Source organism: Chlamydotis macqueenii, chromosome 10 (genome assembly GCF_036417535.1).
Source record: "Chlamydotis macqueenii isolate bChlMac1 chromosome 10, bChlMac1.mat, whole genome shotgun sequence".
Taxonomy (NCBI): Eukaryota; Metazoa; Chordata; class Aves; order Otidiformes; family Otididae; genus Chlamydotis; species Chlamydotis macqueenii.
Window position 1 is genome coordinate 15115410 of NC_141565.1, and position 19974 is coordinate 15135383.

The following is a 19974-nucleotide window of genomic DNA, read 5'->3' on the forward strand; positions in this document are numbered from 1 at the left end:
TTCATTTAAATGTAAACCTGTTAATTTCCACCACTCCGGTCTTGCTGAAATACAGACATTTGGCAAGGCAAAACCCACTTCTGTTGGAGGGGAGGGCAGGGAGGAAGCTTGGTGAAGAGGAAGGTTATGTGCATTTTCACACGCAAGGAAGCTGAAGGCGAACTGCTGGAAGTTGCACTGAGAGTCAGTGTTTTCGTTCAGAACCTCCCGAGGTACAAGCTGGTACGGCCTCGCTGAGCAGAGGAGCTGTGCAAGCTGGCATGTGCTAACATCTGGCCTTTTATTTTTAATAAGGGAAAGATGTCCTAGTGTGGATACACTTGAGTCATTCAGCATCAAAGTATTTAAGAATTCATCTGCAACCTTTTACGTAGTTACCTTTAACATCTCAGTTTGATGAATCCCGCCGTACAAGTGATCCGAGTAACTGCTGATGCTGAACAGTAAAATAGATCCATGGTTTGGGTAGGGAAATCCCATGTCCAGCACCAGCTAGTTCAAATCAAAAATGTGCAAAATATTTCAAAAGATTGCTTTGCAGTTTACATCCCCTTTTCCCTGGGACAGTTCAGCACAGAGTCAGGTAATGTCTGGTAGGAGGTAAGACTGGCTCTCCAGTTGCTATGCCCCAATAATGAGAATTAAGTTTAAGTTTTCAAGTACTGCTGCCTGCAAGGGCTGGGAGGTTTTGCTGAGTGGTCTGCTGGCCAGGATGTATCCGCATTAGAGGCTGTGGAGCCCCCCCTTGCATCCCCGGTAGTGATCCTGGCCTCAGGCAATTCCAGCTGGTAGCACAAAGGGGCTCTGATGAGTTGGATCAGTTCAATCTGAAGTATTTAAGTTCCTGGGGAGGTGTAAGGAGAAGTTAAGAATTCAAACCCTGACAAGAGCTAAGTGACACAAAGATTACTGCAGGCATCAAGAGGGTTGGATTTGTTCAGTACTTTCAGCTGATTACTTTTCATTTCACTGGCATGATGGAAGATAAATGTGGTTCGTGACACACCGCCTGAATATCCTTGGTTTAATCCCTTACCTTCTCACAAGTTTTAAAAATCAGTGAAGCAAGGCTGTGGGGGTTGAACTTTGGTAGATGATTTGGAAATCCACACATTTGGACTGGCATTTTCCCACACTTAAAATATTTGGTTTGGGATTTAATCCATGGGGAAATAATTTACACTGATGTTCTATGTGTTCTTCACTGATCTTTTTCTTAAGGGAGCTCAAGCTGTGTGTTAAGTGCTGGCGAAGAGTCAGATAGCCAGTAGATGGTAATGATGCATTAGGCTTGGAGTGGATGAAGCTAGGAATTGTTTGTGAAGGTCAGGATTAAGAGTGTGGAAGAACCAAATCTGTCCCACTGTAAGCAGCTGCAGTTCTCTCTTGCATGGATTTGCACCTCTTTCCCTGGGACTGAGCGACACTGGCAGAAGGAGTGAGTGTGTGTTCAGGGATCTGCACTCGTAGAGCTCTGCTGAGATGCTCTCGTGTCTCTGGCCAAAGTCCCACTCTGTGCATCGAAACCTTGCTTTTGCCACACCACCCCCCCCCTCCCACCTGCCCCTGTGCTGTAATGACTTCCTGGCATTCAGTTGGGAGATCTTTCAAGCATCAGAAGTTCCCAGTGTGCAAGCCTGCAAATTAAGAAAACCTGAGTATATCCCATCGCTATAAAATGTGGTCCTCCCACGGCTCCTCACCAGCCGTGAGAAATAAGGAAATAAAGGACTGCAGTCCACGTGCATATGTGTGTCTACATTTAGAATTTATTATTTCCCTATGTCTTGCATATGCACTGTGCCTGCAGACCATGTGAGAGACGTAAGATCTCTGTGCGTTGAGCCCATAAAAGCAGCCAAGCTTTCCAAGAGGGAATGCTTGGGAAGCTGCTGTGGCATCTTAACATCTGAAATGGGTGACGGTCTCAGCCGAATGCCCCATCCTACAAACACCCCTGTGCGTGAAGTTGGCATCAGCAGGCAGGTCTGGGAGAACCTGTGGGACTGCTCAGGCGGGTGGGCTAAGCGCTGATTTTTCTAAGGACCAAGGTCTAAAGAACATTCATTTTAAACAGCATTTGTCCTTAGTATTTCACAGTGTCTGTTTCCAAATACGAATTTAGGAACAGGGAAAAAGAAAAAAATTCCAAACTCTCAAACTACTTCTTGTGCGTGACTGTTTCTGTGCTGTGGGTCTGTTCTAGGTTAGTGGAGTCATTAAGGATCTGCAAAATTTCAGTTGTTTTTCCAGTTTCTGACTGCTTGAATTGCTTGAACCCAGAGTGATACATTGGAACATTAGGAGAAGAATCTTTATGACACAGCACAACTGCCTTCTTATTAATCTTTTTTTAAGCTGATATATTTTATTTAAAAGCTAAAAAATATAGATATCGATTCTACCAAAGATACATATAATTCTCAGCAAAACAAAACCAACTTAATTTAAAAAAAAATTACAATGTAGTTGTCTTAAAGATTTAGCAGTCTTTCTCAAATTCATGTCTTTTGACATCAGATCGTGTGTTCTGAATTTTATGTTCAAATGGTGCCAGTGAATTTTTATATGAAGGGAAAATACCTATTTTAATCCACTGCATTGCTTTTTTTTTTTTTAACAGATGTATTTCAGCTCTTACTGTTACCCCTTTGCTTTTTTTCTCTTTGTTGCCATTCTAACAGTGTGAACTACATTGGCTTTACTTATCAAAGGGGAAGGAATGCAAAAATAAAGAAAGAGAAGGAACTGTAATGAAGAGATTTGGCCTCCACTTTGTCTTAGCTGTTAAACTGTTTTTAGTGTTTTTGTTAACTATTTGCAAAGGGAAGCATTTTCTACAGAGGATAATTAATTTCAAGAAAAATGTCTTGAGTTTTAAGAATAAACATGTCTCCAAAAGAGGAGATAGTCAATTTTATACAATGTCACATCTCTCCAACATTTGGGGTAGTGACTCTTTTTGTTTCGTTAGAACATTTGAAACTAGCAAGCAGCCATTGTTTCTAAAGACCGAAGCATTCACGTGTACTCCTGTTTTTCTTTTCCTTCATTTTTGAAATAGCAAAGTCATTAAAACTGTAAATATTTTGTTGCTTGGATAAGCATCTTCTGGGAACTTTGTATCTATGGTATATAATCATAGAATTTTATATTTTCATATAAAGCTAATTTTTTTCTAGTTTCACCTCCTTCCTAGTTCTGTGGTGGCTATGTGACTACATACCTTCTGTGTATCGAGGTAGTGAGACACCATCATCACACTCCAAAAAAAAGATTTCCACACACGTCATTTCTTTGGGGCAGTGATTGTGAACGTTGGATTTTTTTTTCTTATTCCATTGTCAGTGTGTGCAATAGGAATTAGACTTAGCCAGTCACTGGATACGTTTGTCTCATTGATCCATTCAGAAAAAAAAAAAAAAAAATGTGGTGTTTGGTTTGGGGAGAGGGTGGGAGGGAGTATTTGGAGGGAGAATTTTTGTTAATTTTGTTTTGGTTTTTGTTTGGGGTTTTTTTGTAACTTGAAGAATCCTCTTTTTGTTATGTTAAAACTATATCAAATCATTCTATTATAGTGTTATTTAATATGTAAATTGTATTGCTATACATAAAATAAAGTATGGTTTTTGATGTATTTACAGACTTCTTCCTTATTTGCATCAAATACACATACAGAACAGATGCACCAGTCAGTATTTCATTGTCCCAGGCGTGCAGGAAGAATAATGAGAACCAAGGCCTGCTTTAATTAGATCTCAAATTTCCAAGCAGTACTCAGCTGGGAGCTGTCTCTCAGTCACTTGACAGAGGAGATCGCTGTTCCTTTAACTGTCTCCGGCTGCCGGTAAGCCCCATCCCTCCCCACCACTGGTCCTCCCTGGACTGTTGTGACCCAGCAAAATCTCTTTTGGAAGGGGGATTGTCTCCATTCTGAACCGGACCTCAGAGCCTGAGCTTTATTGCCAGCTCCTTTGGGTGGGCCCTTCCGTAGGTCTAATTCTGGTTGATCGGCAGACGTCTGCCTGGAGGAACTAACCCCAGAGCTGTGGTAGGAAAAGCAGAAGTACTCATCTCCATCTCAGGCAGACTGGTAGGGAGGGACAGATGTTCTGAATCCTAGAGATAAAGCAGCAAATATTCCCCACGGAGCGCGTTAGCAGTCGTACCTCCCCGCTGCATCTGAGCCAAGAGCTGTCATTGAAACGGGCGCACGTTGCACTGTCGGTGCTGTGTTTTGCAACAAAACCTCAGCAGCTCTGCATGCCACCTCCCGTGCTCGTTCCACACTGACCGCATGTGTTAATTTTTGTTGTTCTTGTGGAAAAACGGCTTGGGTTTGTGGGTACGTTCTCATTCAGCCCTTCCACGAGCTGCAGAGACACCTTTGCCTACAGCGGGGGCATGGCCGCTGCCGAGGCTGCCGGAGCCTTCGGAAACAAGGCGGCACGCAGCCTCCTGCACATGGACAAACAGCACCAGTAACTGAAATTGCTTGTTGATGTAAAATTGCTGGTTACAATCAATGCACTATCCATCTGCTGCCTTTCGTGTTGCTGCATTCTCACCTTCTGGTCCACGTTTTGGTTGACTGGGAGAAAGAGGGAGCCTGGGACACCAGATGGGGACTGTGATTAGTGTGACACCACTGCACTAGCAGCAGAGCCTGATGACTCCTGCAAAGCCCCTGACTTCATAGTGTGCTTCCTCCAGCCCTGGTCCTGCGGCACTGCCTCATGTTGCATCCCAGTAACAGCCCAAGACTGGCCCACAGGCTGGCTCCACCAGCCTTTCTGCTCAGGCAGCGAAGGTGGGAGGGCAGGGAGCTGCTTCCCTGCCTGCCAGGCCTGCCCTGGGAGATGCCGCAGCAGCAGCAAGAGCCCGGTGCTCTCTGCATGGCTGTTGGGCCGGGGCAGGCAGTTGGGACTGGGCACTTGGGGAAGGCTCCTTGGCCCAGCTTGGCTGGCGTATCTCCATGGAGAAGACAACAGCCCCTGCACACATGGGTAGGTGGGTACATAGCACTTCATAACGTGAGAAAACTCGTAAATACCACTTGTCTGGGAAAGCACTTGAAAGATGGAGCTGATGGCAAGATGAACAGGAGTCAACACCACCAGCTGCAAGAGAAAGATGAACGCAGGACTGGCAGGTCTAACGTGGGACCAGGTAAGGAAACCCTCACAGCAGGCACAAAACTGTCTTGTAGGGAGGGAGAACCACACAGGAAGAAAATGTAACCCCACTATAAACAGGAAAAGGGGGAGCAACAGGAATGGTCAGTGATCTGGAGATCCTCTGAGTAAAAACAGGATGAACTGGGAAGTTGTCTAGTAAAACACGGGAGAGGGACAGCCTGGGAGATACAGGGGTGGAGAGGAGGCTGTGGAGCTTAAAACACCACTCCTGAAGGAAGGGTGTAATCTTCTCCCTACATCCTTGGTAGTTATGACAAGAAACACAGCTTGAACAGCTACAAGGAAGGTAGGGGTTGGGCAGTGGGAACATCGCCTAGGACAGTGATGCAAGAAGAGATTTGTCTGTGGCAGTTACAGAAATCAGGACAACCCAAGGCAGCCCCTTAAATGCTAAGAGCATCCCCATTTACATTTTCATGAGATAGCAGCAGCTCTGAGGTGGAGTCCCCATCCTGCTGCTAGCCAGATCATCACGTATGTGCACGTACAACACGTGGGGCAGAGCTCGCCAGGGGATGCAGAGTGGCTGTTCTTCTCTAACTCCCCCTCGCCTTGAGTCAAGCTCAGCAGCAGCCCCCCACACTGCCAATCTTGTCACTGTTCTGGCGGTCCCTGGTCCTCCCGAGCCATCTTGGTGAGCAACAAAGGCAGGAGTGGAGGACAGGAGAAAAGGCAAAGCCTTGGAGAAAGTGCTCAGATTCTGTGCTTGTGCTGGGGAAGAGGCCTTTCTGAGACGTCTATCCAGTGGAAGGTGTGTAGCAAGTAGTTCATTAATACTTTGGCAACAAAGATATGATTTACCAGCACTTCCCACTACTAACAATATGCCTGAATTAATTGGTGGCATCAGAAGACCCCAACTTCTGTAATAAATAGCTAATGAGTTCAGCCTTTAAGGCTTCCAGAGGCTGCTGGCAGTCGTGCTAAGCAGACACAAATAATAGCAGCGTTTTTATTAAATGGATTCAAATGCCAGAAGGTGTACTTTCAAGACCTTTTGCAACATAAAAATAATTTTGATCAATGGTTTGGTCCCAGTCCTATTACTTAGCCACTTCAAGCTCCGGGAAGTGCTTCGTGCACGGCCGTGTCACCTCCACCTGCTGGCAGTTGCTTTATTGACCACTTGTGGTTTCTGTTTCCCCTGTGCTGCCAATCAATGTTTTTGATGTCTTTCTGACTTTGTAATGCTTTAAGAAGCAACACTTCACAAAGCAATCTTTCCTGACACTGTGTTCAATTAATCTGACAGTCACTGGGCTCGCTTTTCTTTTCTAAAGTTGTTATCTTCCTTATGTCTTGAAATCCTTGTTTAGGAGTTGACGCTTGCTTTGCTGGTGTTTTATGTTATGTTTTTGAATTTTGAAAAGATTCTACATTTCAGTTCCATGTCTCTTACGGGAGCGGTTTCCAATATTTCATATTTCCCTGTCTCTGTGTCCGTAAGCCATGCTTTCTGTATGGCTCATCACTTCTGTCACTCCCAGACTCAAACCCTGTTGGTTGTATGTCCCATATCACAGGATATTCTTGCACAGTATCTAATCAGAAATACTTTGTTCCTATATCTAAGGAGCTGCTGAAAGAGAGAGTTTCTGAGTCAACATCAGAAGAAAGCCAGAAGGTACGTGTGTTTTGTCTTGGAAGGATAGCGTTACTGGCTGGAAGCCCAAGGCTTGATAGAAGGGAATGTGGCACAACCCTCCACCAGCTGTTTTGCTGGTTTTTTACAATCTAAAATGATGCCACATCTGAAAGATGAGGGCCAGCAGGCTCCAATTGCCCAGGCTCCTATGTAATGAGGATGTTTTTCTGGACCATTTGGGGCCTATGGGTCCTGGCTTTCTCTGGGTCGATCAGGGGATGATGCCTGCAGCCAGGAATGAGCAGAACACTAAAGCTTTTCCTACACATGAATCTGGCCTAGGATGGGTTTCAGACAGCTGATGGCTACTTTTGGTACTGCTCCATAAAATGTCTTGCTGCTCTGGTCGTAGATACCACATGTGTACAGAAGGTAACGTGCAATCTTGTCAGCTGGTGTCACACCAGCCCTCATAAGCCAGACCTGGGGAAACGAGACACTAAATGAAAACCAAACACTGTAAGAAATAGCAGCAACATCTGACCAGCCCATTTTCTACTGGTTGACACTAACTTCACACTGCGTAATCAGTAGGCTGTGAGTGGGACATCGATGAAGACTTGATAACTGCTGGAGTAAGAAATCAGCATGCCCCGCAGACACTTATGGTGGTCAGCGTGTTCTCATCTATTGGTTGAGGTTCTTCCTTCACACAGCCCTTCAGTGAGGCAGGAGATACTGATGACAATGACAATCGCCATGAATTCTGTAGCATGAGACTTAAGGGGGGGAGAACTCTAATCCAAATACTATCCATTTGGCATGTAGCACAGCAAGTTCTGCAGTTCAGCACCAGAGCTCCGAGATGCTGCGTGCCCCTTCTCTCTGTGAGAGGGGAAGAGTGCAATCCTCCTCAGTTCCTTGCTGAGAAGGAAAAGCAAGAGGAGAGCTGATGAGCTTGATTGCAGGACAGAGTGAGATCTTTAGCATTCTCTCAGCCAGTGCATGGGATGAAAATTATGATATCTTAAAGAAAGCCTGGCTGTTTTCTCTCTGCAAAGAGGTTCCTACGTGTGCACAAGAAGGATGGAATGGGGGTGTCCTGCATGTACTAGATAAATGAGCAATTTTCTGTAACAAGGTGCTTATCAGGTTTCATCAGCAGACGATCAAGAAGAATAGAAAACCACAAAAAAAACCCACAATAAATTGAGGCCTTCATTACGTGCAGCCTGATGGGACCATCAGCACCACACAGCTTCGCCCTCCAGGAATTTTTCCTAACAAACAGGCTCAAATTGTTATCTTCAACGGTACTCACTCAGTGTCAGAACTGTTAGACAAACTCCGAGTCCAACAATCAGATGAACATTCTGATTCTAAGCTGTAGTTTTAATTTAAAATATCATTTAATGTCATTTAAATTAAATATCTTTCATTCCTGACATTGTGAATTGACATTTGTAGAGAACATCAGGTTGCAGAACGTTGCATGTTCAAATGCCATGGGTGTCATTGTGACCAAAACAAGCTGTTAGCTACCGTAGCTGTAATGTAGCAAGCTGTATAAAAACAGGTGACACTGAATAAAAGGGTTAAGCTATTTAACACTTCAGCTAGGTATAGAAAGGTCATCACACTCTGCAACTAGCAAAGAATGTCCTTAGTTTTGCTTAATACTAGCCTTCAAGCTGAAAAACACCATTAGTGGGGAGAAAAAAAAATCATTAAAACTCTTAGAAGTTCACTAACTTTGGTTATGAAAGGCTCTGCCTTCTGAATTTTAGTGCTTTAAATAAGCTTCCTTATTACTTAAATCCAGTTTTCTAGATAGCCTCTTACTTTGACCCTGTTAGACATATGTTATGCCTTTGCCTGAAAGTCTCCTAGTGACCTGTAAATTGATTGCAGTCTGTGAAATTTGCCGTAATATTTGTCTTTTTTTTTTTTCCATTTTCTTTTAATTTTCTGAAATGAAAAGGATGCGGGCGGCTTGTCTGCTATCAGGTTGTAGATCTCGCATGCACTTCAGAAATGCTATTGACCTCCTAGCAATGACGTTGCTCCTGAAATCTGTAGCAGTAGGGTCTTATATTACAAAGCTAAGATGACTGCGTTTGTTGATAATGCCACCATATAACCAAAAACTTAAATTCTTCTCTATCTTTTTTCTTTGTCATCGCAAGTACATTTGCAATAGGCAGGGTTTTATTCGTCTGATAGGTTTACATATCTCATAGTAAGCTACTGCGTGATGTATTTTGAAAGAATGAGGCGCAGCACAAACATACATAATTGGTTTCATGCAGGGTAACAGTTTAAAGAGTTTTACATTTGTTTATCTCATTATTTGTGTTTACAATTTACATGTCTTAAAAAATGTCCTGTATCTTTCTCACATCATAACAACTCCACAACAGCAGAGTGCCATAGCCAGCTCTCACGTCACTATAGCTTCATTACATTCACCCAGTGAACTGGGAGAACATTTTATGACTCTGTAGGAAGACTAACTGATGCAACCTAACCTGGTCAGAGAAGCAGAGCCGTGTCACAACACAGTTTTCTCTATCTATCTGCCAAAATCTTCCTCTTAATTTCTCAGCTTGAGTCACGGGCACCTGATCAGCCGGGGCTCAGCACGTTCCAGACCCCAGCAAAGGTCAATGACTGGTCTCTGATTCATCAGCTTTAACAGTTTCTGAAACATGTTGTTGTGCTGGTATCCACAGGAATCGGGAAGATTAAGAATATAACTGCCAAAAAAGCTGGAGTTTGTCACAGAAAAGGTATGACAAAAAGAAAAATAAGCTCCAAAATGACAAGCAAAAAGGATATGGTGATTTAATATAAACGGTGTAAAGTAGTTCAAATTACACCAAAGTTGTCAAATAGGGAATATTAGTACTCCCACTTTTCATGCCTTTATTTCTTTCAGATGATCCCTGTTTTTATGCTCCTGCCACTGTAAGTTACTGGGAGGAATACCATGTTCCACAGTATGAGAAAGTTAACTTTGCAAACGATTGCAAAGTCACAGACACACAGCATAAAACGTTGACCCAGTCCAATGCCCTTCTGATGGTTCCCAGCATGTTTTGTGGCAGCTGTATCCCTACAGACCTTACACCAGAGGAGGAAAATCCATTGTCTCACAAATGGCATAAAAGCCCCCACTTTGGGTGCTTTGACCAGATATTTGTTATTAACAGGCACTTAATCACAGCCTCAGCAATGAACAGCCCTGAGCAGGGCTGATATCTTCTGAGCACGCAGCCACTCCTGCCCAAATTTTCTTCCTGAATCACCTCTCGCCCTCTTTTCTTCCTCAGACTATACAGCGGTCCCTCTCCAAAACAGAGAGCAAAGTTCCCATTATGTTATTTCCTTCTGAGTAAGTCCAAAAAGCGTGCCCCAGAAAGGTAATATTAACTTTGGCAATTGGATTCTTTGCCTTTGGAGCTTTTATTCCACATTGTGCCTGCACTTATAGGGACTTCAATCTTTATTGATTTCCCTGTGCCACCTCTCAGCACCCTTCCTAGGCAGCATGATGCATTAACTTTCCATATAATGAATATTCCTGAAATACACTCATCTTTGAATGAGATTTCAACACTCTGCATTGCTGATTTTCAGCTGCACACCATAGCCTTTGTTTTTCATAGGCTGGGAACACGAAAAGACCCCTCTAGACCCAGAGGTCTTGCTTTTAACACAATCACTGTTGTACTGGGGGAGGAGAGCCTTTATATTTTTTTAGACTAGTTCGAATACAACAAAGTTATTAAAGCTGTTTTACACCTTGCAAGAAAGCTACCTGATGATTGTATTGTTCCTGCCTTTTAAACCAATTTTTTTTCAATATGGCACATTCACAGTCATCATAATCCTATTGTTGCATGTTATTCCCAGTATAATGAATGAAAATGCTATTGCTTGGGGGAAGGAGTTTGTTCTGGTTTTTTTGTGGGTTCAGGTTTTTTCCTGTTTATCTACTACTATAATATCAGAAGATAAGTCAATTTATTCACTAAAATCCTTCTTATCTTTTCCTTTGCTGACTTCAGTTTCCAGTGAAGGATACAAGGAACTTCTGCAAAGAAATATGAAGAAGTTATTCCGCTAAAGGTAGGCTGTATCCACACAGCTAAGTGTCTGTACCAGCCATCGTGCAGAGCAGGTAGCATTCTTGCAGTTCAGCTTCTCAGAAGAGATAAGAATATATACATACAGCTGTAAAGCTATATAGTCAGCTCCTCCACACTGAGTTTGGAAAATTGTGGCCTCTCTAGGGTGGCACCTCCACAGCACTGGGGACATCCATAGTCTTCCTGAGCTGAATGGCAGCAGAGCTCCAAATAAAACAATTCCAGATATTTTATTTTTACTCTTAATTTCTTGATGAATTTTAAAAATTCATTTTCAACTTGTGTAAATGGAGGACGATCGGTTTCACACCATGTTTTATTGTTGTCACCTACACTATAGCACAAAAGCACTATTTTGAGTCCCAGACTTGAGGCAATTTAGAAGGTACCGAGCTTCAGGAGACTGGATTTTTAGCCTTCTTGCAATTACAATTTTTGTGATAAGGACACAAACCTCAAAGTCTTGCTCAGATACCCAGGCGAACCTGAGCTCCAAGGTGGGTACGAGGTACCCAGTGACCAGGCTGGCACAGGAGGCTGTTGCCCCGCTCAGATACCCAGCTCTCCACCCTCAGTTAGGGGACACGATTTGATTGATACGGAATAGTTGTTGCAGGGGGGGTGACTTTCAGAAGGTCTCATTTCATCTAACCCAACATACTTGCACAGCTCTTCTATGCACTGCTATAACAAACTGTTTCTTCGTGAAACCATTACTGCCTCTGCCCAGCTCTAAACCTGAGCTTCCTAACAATGCAACAGTAGAGGAAAAATAAATTTCTCTCTCCTCGCACGTGAGTTCTCGCTGACACATTTCCTATTTACAGAAGGATCCTGTCAAGCATAAGCGAGTGCTGAAAGACAAAAGAGTATTAAAAAAGTGCTCATACGCCCATTACTGCCATGTTTTGTATTAAACTTCCTTTTATAATAGTTAATAGGAAATAAAAGATATTTTCACAAATAGATCTCAATTGTTACGGGTGATTACAGAGTTCAGCAGGTTGATTATTACTGCAATAGAGCATTATCTGCTGATGAGCTTGTAAACCCACGTTTTTCTTATCTTTTAGGTGCTCATATTATCTGTTAGTAATTTATAAACTAACCTCATTATAAGGTTGTAGTACGGACTGCAACAGATTACAGCACAAAAAGGCAGTACTCAGGCACTAAGAAGTTTCTCTGTGCAGCTAATCCCAGCTTAATTATGCATTCCTCATTTAGATTTTATCATACATTGTTGATATTCTGGAGGGCTCCACTTCTTCCTAGGACGTGGTTATTAATAATCTGTGTACTGCACTTGCCCACATGGCAACTGATGCCTGTAGTAGAAGCTTAGCCCTTGCCGTTGTATCAGCATAGACAGATTTGGGAACAAAACCAAGGGTTTGCTAACAGCCTTCAGAGTCAGCAGAGCTCTACACAGGTTTGGGGATCTAAGTGTAGCAGTGAGGCTGCAGCGATGGCCATCTCTGCCCTCATCCCCATCTCTGAGCTGGTCCCTTCAATCCTCCTTTCACAGGAGTTCTGTCTAGTGCCTGAAGGTACATCTTCACCAGTACACTAAACTGTTTCCCCATCCACATCAACCGTGCTCTTAATAGATTTATATCACTAAAATAGCCACAACATAAAGTACTAAACCTACAAGCAGAAGCACTTGCTGTAAAATGGCTGGAGAAATCGCCAAAAAAAGGACTGGAGTGATTCTTTTCCTGATTCCAGAAGATGGAAAGCTTGGGAAAAAAAATGGTTTATGCTCAAGTCTCATTTTTCACAACAGTCACTTTTCAGTGCTATCTGAATAGCAAGCCAACATTTTTTTTTTTTTTACAAAATCCTCTGTACTTGAATGGTTTTTGCCAGTTCTCCCTCACAGGGTGGAATGCAAACACTGACAATCACGAGCGCTCAGCTGCAGTATCTGACTTTTTGAAAATTAATAGCAAAGCTGGAAAGAGTAGGCTGTTCACAAAAAGAGTAGCATAGCCATTCATGGTGCACACATGCTTGTTAAAATCCATTTTTCAGAATTCATGACAGCACACCTTTCCTTGGAGCCCCTTCAGGCAGGAGACACTCTCAGGACATCCAAGAAGAGCAGCTGGTCTGGGCAGATTCTCAAGGCAAAAAAATCTGTGCTTTACTGAAGCCACTGGCAAAGTTCATTTTGACTTTAGCGGAGCCAAGATTTTACTGTCACCTTATCACTAAATCTCTTGCCTTTCAGCATCACTGCATATTTTCCTGAGCAATTTTAGGCATATCTATTTCAGTCTTCTGACAAAGATATTTATGATGAATAGTAATTATTCTGTTGTAGTAGTATCCTGAGACCTTAGCTGTGGACCCATGTGCATCATCAATAGCAGTGTGTGGATGCATACTAAAGAGACAGGTTTGCTATTTATTTATATATGGTGCTCTTTTCCTCATCCTCAGACACTTATGCAAAGGAGTTTAAACTGAGGAGTAAACACGAAGATGTGGATCCAATCTCTGGTTCAGGATCTGCCTAGTCTACAAACTGTCAGAGCCTGGTAAGAATTAATGTCTGTTGCTCTTTATCACTTTTTCCTCGGTATCCTCTATTGCCCCTTCTTAGAAAGAGGATGTGGTATGAATATTCCTACACTCTCAGTAATACAGATTTTACTGCCTGTGTTATGTTGGGAAGATCTGTCTGGAACATCAGTGGTGTCATGACAAACAAATCTGAATCCTGCACTCTGACTGCAAACGGATGGTTCTTTCTAAAGCACTTCTATGAAGTGTGCCTTATTTCTCCACAACTACAAATGGGGCTTTATAGAACATTTTGACAGTGTAAAAAGAATTATGCCATTTCTAATTTAGTCTTTCCACTGAGATTAATCTGGTTTTCAGACATGTATTTTGGCCTAGAAAGTAGCTAGTAATCTAACTGCCTTTTAGAAATTTTACTCAAAGTAAACTAATAATTTTCCCAAGCCACGTTTATTGTAAATCTAGCATCTTGTGGCTGTGAGATCTTTCACTGTCTCTCTTCCTCTTCACCCCCATATTACTCTGAGTCATTTTCTAAAACTAATTCGATTGCTTTTCTATAAGCAAGTGAACGAAATCTAAACACAAACTACACCAGGAAGATGATGAGAAGGCAGGCATATGTTATCATCACTTCCCAGCCTTCTGAGGGTTTTTTTTTCCTAATAGTCTTGCAAGCATATGTAATGAGACCAAACAAACAAACACTCTCAATAAACTACAGGGGGAAAGGAAACCTCCTTTTTTTTTTTTTTTTTTCCCAGAACTTGTGTGGGCTTTGCAAACACATGGTTAATTAGAAGGTAATTCCTTATACAGGGTTACGAATCAGGCTGAGACACGAGCACCTCGGTTCTGCAGTAAAAGCACCTCAGCATGGAAGAACAGGGCAGGGAGTCAAAACAAAGTGAAAAGCGGACCCTTAGATGGATAGTTCCTTTCTGCCCTATTCTAAACACTGGCAATTAAAGCTCTCTTAGCTAAGAAGAGCAAATTCTGCAGTAGTTGCTGGTTCCAGTGGATGGTGAGAGCTGCTCCTGAGGCAGTCACACAGCCTGGGGTCACACACTCAGCTCTGCAGAGTCCCATGGAGGAAAAGGGATTGCCTGGCCAGGGACTGCTCAAGCTGTGGTCCCAAGTACATCCTGCCATACATTGTACTGGTGGCTGTTAGCCTTTAAGGTCTCCTTGGTTTGGGTATTATACAGAGCACAAAAAAAAAAAAAGGATGAAGATCAAGTGCAATGAAGTTGCTTTTATCACACACACACATAGACAGTGTGAGACGGTATGGAATGATGAAGCGAATCTGCAGCTTCTGGTCAGCATGGGTAACAGGTATTAGTGTGGGTATCATCTGGTTTGGTGTGCGTACTCTTCTCCACTCCTACCACCCTACCGGCTAAGACTGAAGGCACATGGAAAAGAGCAGTTAGCTGAAGAGCCAAAAGCTGAAGTCTTTACTGATGTGGGATTTCGGCCGTGGACCCCAAAAATGCTTTCATGATCTTTCCTACAGGTAACACCCACAGTCTCTCACACACGAACAGAGACTAAAAACCATTTCTTCACTTGGCTATGAGTTTTCTAATGCAGCAAGAGCAGTCGTTTCTCAGAGTCTCTAACAGTCTACGCCAATTCAAAAGATATAACAGTTATGAACTACATTTTTTAAATAGAACTGGGGAAACATAATTTTAATCAGTCCTGTTTGATTATTCCAGTTAGCACAATGTATAAAAAAGGTATCACAAATTATTTTGAGAGATTAGCCAATTACAGAGAGCCATTTCCAGAGAGGAAATTTAGGGTATCTCACTAACGGCTTGATTTATACAGCAGTCCATATTTTAGCAACAGATCTCTTGATTGCTTATATAAACTGGTTTCATTTCACTTGCTTTAAATACAGAAAAATTGTAAAAGTAGATAAGCAGCTCTATCAATAACGGAATGAAGGAGCCTGGTTTCTTATGGATTGGAGTTGGTAGGAAAAAATGCTGCGTGGACCCTCTGACATCTAGCAAGTGGCAAGCTCTCCTTATAGCCTTTCTTTTTATCTGAATAGCCATCTATTTTCACAAAACTTTTAGAACTGCAATGGTTTTGGGACTAGTAGCCTTGCTGTTGAATATGGCTGGAACTGCTCAACATCAAAAATTACTGAAAAAAAAGAGATGTGAAAGATATGTGCATGTATGCACGCACAGCTATGTACACACATACACATACAGAGCATGACCGCATAAGCCTCATTTAATTAGAAAAATGTGCTCTTTAAAAACTGATAAAAACTGCTGTAACTCTACAGCTTTTGCCAGAGTCACATCCGTTTTCAGAAACTGAAAAGTTAACCATTGGCTGATATCCTTCTGCGATACAGTTTAATGAAGAAAATAAATGATACTCCCTAAGGAAAGTAATTTTCTCATTCCTTGGAATGTATTTCTTTTCTCATATTTCTTAATGAACTTACCGCTTCATCTTTCCAAAGAAAATCTCCTTTACTACATTACTGCTAAGCTGAAATATGAATGACAGAAAACCAAGCGTTGATCATTTTCATGTCAATGGCAGCACTGACATTTTTACCGGGTTATTTTAAAGCCTGGACTCTGTTGTGCTGTCCGTAACTCTGATCACAAATACAGCCCTGCTCAGTAAAGTCAAAGACACTTAATTGGGCAAGAAAATCTGAGAATGTTGTTAGAACTTGCTGTTATTTTAATATTTTAAACTGACAGCATTTGAAAACCAACTTGAAAGCTAAAATTTAAATTCACCTGCCTTTCTGTGCCATAGGCAATGAAATAGGTTCAGACAAACAGCCACCCACAAATGTTTTGTAGGCCTTTGTAATATACAGCTCATACTGAGATCACAGCAAATAGAAGTTTACATTAGGAAGCCTACACAGACAGAAAGATCTTCACAACATGGAGATATTTTGTTAAAAACATTCTCCTTCCAGTGCCTGAACGGTGTAGGAACACTCCAGACCCCTCCATAGCACTGGTGTCAACTGCGAGCAGGCCGGCTTGGCAGGCAAAGCCAAGCAGACTGCTGAGGTTCTGCATTACTGGGTTTACTGCCGATTTTCCCTCCGCTATTCATAGCCAGAGGCACAGGGCAGCAGGTGACTCGGAGCTTTAATTTCCAAGTTTTCTCTCAAAGACAACAAGCAGCTGATTACAATATTGACACTGGTGATGCGATTCTGGAATTTCACCAGCACTGCTCAGCAGATCATGGCTGCTGCGAAAGGCTTGCCGTTGGCAAGGCTCTGTAAGTTAAACTTTCCTCTGAAGGTCACGCAGAAAGCCATGTCGCAGACTCCCAGTCACACACTGATGATGATCTGTGTTAAAATGAATCTGTTTTCTTGCTCTCTCTCCCCCTCTACTCTTTCTGGGAGGCTGTCCTAGAAGTTTGCTTGTCTGATGCTTAAGCACTTTCCCCAAACGTCTCTGTTCAAGAGAAGGTTTATTCACTATCTTTTATGCTACTTGGATAGCCCTTGCCTGCCTCTGCTTCCCATTCATCCGTACAAAGCAAATATGATGCATTGCTATTTATTCTTTGGACTGTGTTATAAAGCAAAGTTGATTCATTTTATGACACAGGGCTTGAGATTTTAGATTCTGTTTGCTTTTTTTCAGATTTATGTGACCATGCTGCTTGCTTCCGTGCTTTTACTGTGATTATTAATGTTCTAAAGGTTTTGTTACATTCTGTTTACATTCTTTCATTCAAACTTTAAAACACGGAAACAATTGTTTATTAAAATAGCATTTTCTGTTTCTAAAAAAATGTAACTTCTCTCCTAAAAAAAAAAAAAACAAAACCAACAATCACACTTCATAGAAGCAAAATAGAGGAAGGAGATTAGTCAAAAAAATATTATTTGCATATCTGTTAAAATGTGCTATAAAAGCTACTTTTAAGGGTCTTCATTTCTGGTCATTTAATAAAATGCCATCAGACTTTTTATTTTTTTAAGCGGTGCTAAGGGCACTGCTTAAAATGATTTAAATTGTAGTTCTGAGCACTCAACTACTCTGAAAATCAGGCCCTATATGGGTCAAGTTGGTCATTTCCTCTGAACGAGCACTTAAGAAAACATTGGCTTTAAGCGAGTTGGTTCAGACTACAAATCCACCCTGGCAGAGACGGGAACAGAGCTCGGGTTTTCTCACCGACTGATCAAACGACTTGACTGCGCTATCACCAAGAACGAGAGTTTAAAGAATGACTCTGAAAGGTTATTTTCACTGAATTGCTGAGTACATAAAATTTGTTGAAAGAAAGGGTAAAACTTCTTGAAAGGTTTTAGAAATGGTTATATTTATAATCTGTTGTGGTAGGATTTTCAAGTCCAGTGTTCAGTGAAGCTAGACTGACAAATTTATTACAGTTATAAGGCTGAGAAACCTATTAGAAGAAATATAATAGAAGGTACATTTTTGTGAAGCTTTAATAGGAACTGAAACAATTCAACAAAAGACTAAATTTGGTAGGAGGGGAAAAGCCATTTATTCAATCTTTCTAAAAAGATTGACTGACCTTTCTTTAAAAAGAGTGGGGTTTTTGTAAAAAATGAAAAGCTCAACCTTCATAACAACAACCTAGTAAGAGGGTTTATTAGAAACTGGCTTCTTGTGCAAGTTCAGTTATTTTTATTGTCAATAAATGTTGGTGTTATGCAATAAGAGAAGCATTGTTGCCTCTCCAATTCTCTCAGGGATTGAAGAAACTCATAATAAAAGCATTCAAAATCTAAACTGAAATAAAAAAAAAAATGGAACACACCTGCTCAGGTTTGTATGGCAAACACCAGAGACATAAACTACGGGCTGAGAATTCAGCTTGTAAGGAAACTGCCAGAACTGTGAAGGTGGTGTTATTTCTTCTACCTCTGCTTACAGTAAAAGTCAAGCTATTAATATCAGGCATCTTGACAGTCACATAAATGCATATATTAAAATTCAAAGTACTTTTTGCTTCTGTAGATGTATCATCATTACAGAATAAGACAATTTTAATGTAAGACCAGATGGCAATAGCCTGGCTTGCTCCTCAGGAAACTATGGTTTCAAACAGGCACCTCAAATCAGGCCAAAGCTGATGGACTTTCTGTTCATGTGGTGGGCAAGATCAGTCTCGAGAAAGTCCAGTGAACCTCCACAGGGGTATGACAGACACAGGCTGTGGCTGGTTTTGAAGCGGATGATCAGACACTGATCAGGTACATAATTACAGGCACCAAACTGAGGAAGCCAGTTTCTGAAAGCTCCATATATAGCCCATAGGGAAAGATACCTCTGGTCCTTCAGAGCAACTCCAAATGCTCAGCCCCGAGCCCTGCATCACTGTCAAGGAGAGCGTATCTCTCTGCACTGATTAGGGAAGGAGCCTAGGAAACTCAGCCTTGTCACATATAAATCATCTGACGTGACTCTCTCTCTCAGAGCCAAAAGGTCTATTTGTGTCCTCCTCCTTCACACGCATCCTCTTGTTGTTCTCAGGAGGAGTACGTTCACAGCAGGCAAGGAAGAAAGATGTAGTCTACACGAGTAAGTGAAGTGCTGCTTGTAAGATCAAAGCGAAGCATCCCCGTTCGACATACTTCAAACAGGAACTGAGGATGGTGGTTCTCCAAGTGTTTGTTTTCATTGCATTTCCTGTGTTCAGTTCAGGAAAAACAGACAACAGGAGTTGTTTGAAATAAAGCTGTAATTTACTACCCTAACATGCTGAGAAGCAATTAGATTCAAGCTAATTACTGTAAATAGTTCTTATAATTACTTGTAAAACATTCTACTACCTGTACATCTGTTAAACTCAGTAGAGGCCTGTAGATTTTTTTTTTTTAAGAGAAGGCTTAATGTTATTACTCAAGGGCCAAACTATTTTCCTGAAATCTTCAAAATGAAGTAGCTATGCCATAGAAACTCCTGATGGAAAGCACCTGTTAGTGCATGCGTCCCCTTGACAATACTGAATGGGTGTATCCGTAAACTGTCTCAAGTATTGTCTCTGCTGGTTTGTATTTCACAGCTATATCTACTACTACCTGGAAAGCCTGTTCGAGAACCTAAAAGGATCTCAAAAGCAAAAACAGGGAAAAAAAGTCAAATAACTTGCAGTCTAATACTGATTTTCTTAGCTTCGTCCTATTGATCAGGTTTTTATATCTACTTGAAGCATAAAGAATATACTCTGTTCTTTACGTCCTTCTACCACAACCATCTTTTTTTTCTTCTATGTTGGACAGAGTTTGGCCTGGCACTTTCACAGGCACACAAACCAGTCGGATCTCCACCACCTCTCTGCCCTCACACTCTCTACTGTCAGTTCTTCCTGTTCCATAGGTCTTCCAACTCTTGTTCTGAACTTGCCCCAGCTGTCTCTAGTTTGGCCAACTATTTTAGTTGATGGGTGCTCAGCCCATCCTGGTCTGTTGTTTGGATTCTGGTTTGCCTGAAACAGGTCTCCCAGTGTCTGGAGG